Genomic DNA, 1,489 nt, shown 5'->3' with positions numbered 1-1,489 from the left:
CATGAGAACACCTCACTTTGGGTGAGATGCAATGTCCAATGATATCTGACCCTGTCTGTACCCACACAGAAGGCAGTCAAACAGGGATGTATTTTGCCCCACTTCTTTTCAATCTTTATTTACGCTCTTGCATAACCCAGATTTCCACCCTCCTAAATTAGCCAGTAAATCTATCACAGTTCTGCTTCATGCTGATGATGCAGTTATTCTATCTAGAACATCACATCTGTTGACATGAGAAGAAGACTATTTATCTATAAATGTCCAAAAGTCTTAGATCATGAGTTTTGCTTAAAAAACAAACTAACTAAGAAAGATGTCTGGTGGATTAATGGGGAGGTAATCAATCCAGAACTTTCACTCAAGGCACAAATAACCAGGCTCAGACTATCATACTTGGACACACTATGCGAAGACCCAGCTCCCTTGAGAAGTCCATAATGCTGGGGAAAGTTGAAGGAAAGAGAAGAAGAGGATGACCAGCAGCAAGGTGGATGGACTCGATCACAGCAGCAATGAATGCAGCACTGAGAAACCTGAAAGGCCAAGTTGAAGACAAATCATCCTGGAGAGAGTCTATCTATGTGGTTGCTAAGAGTCAACATGACTTGATCGCACTTTATCAATCAATTGATCAAGTAAGGACTTATAAATACCTGGAAGTTGTTTTCAGTAAAAATGCTCCTTGGAGGGAGACTTCCTTCGCTGGTGGTTTCCCCAACAAGTGGAGTCCTCAGTCCACGGAGTATGTTCTGAACATGCTCCCTTTGGTACTTAAAATAAACAGGTCTTCCCAGGGTGGGCCGGTAAGGATGGAGGGACGGCTGCTTCTTGGGGAGGAGTGACTGCCGTCTAGTGGCTATGGGCCTGATTGCAGTGGAGTGTTAGTACGGTAGTAATTTACCATATTGCTCCTTCCTCCATTGAATGGTTCCAATCCTTCACCTACGTCACCACAGCAAAATCTACCGCATGCTAGCGGGGTAGGTGTGCATCCTCCCCAGACTGCAGCTGTGGTCCTGAGGTTGATTGATTGATTGAGTGAGTGAGTGATTTATCAAATTTGTACACCGCCTCCAACTTTCATCTATGGGCGTTTACCAATAACATAAAACCAGTTAAAAACATATACAAAAACTTAAAAACAATTTAACAATTTAAAAATAAAACAGAGATTAAAACCCAAAAATATTAGGAAGCTGAGAAAGCTTGGGCGAAAAGATGGGTCTTCAGGTATTTTATGAAAATTGCCGGAGAGAGGGAGGATCGTATCTCAGCAGGGAGCGCATTCCACAATCTCGGGGCAGTGACCGAGAAGGCCCGTCTCTGTGTAGCCACCAAACGAGTTGGCGGTAACTGGAGACGGACCTCCTCAGAGCACCACAATGGGTGATGGCGCTTGTAATGAAGAAGGTGCTCTCTTAAATTATTATTATTAAATAATAATAGGTTGAGAAAGAGTCCCTTGCACACGCCCCCAAGTGATTCT

The sequence above is a fragment of the Hemicordylus capensis genome, chromosome 14, assembly GCF_027244095.1.
Source record: "Hemicordylus capensis ecotype Gifberg chromosome 14, rHemCap1.1.pri, whole genome shotgun sequence".
In the NCBI taxonomy this organism is placed as follows: domain Eukaryota; kingdom Metazoa; phylum Chordata; class Lepidosauria; order Squamata; family Cordylidae; genus Hemicordylus; species Hemicordylus capensis.
The sequence above is the reverse complement of the archived record's forward strand: the minus strand, read 5'-3'. Positions refer to the sequence as shown.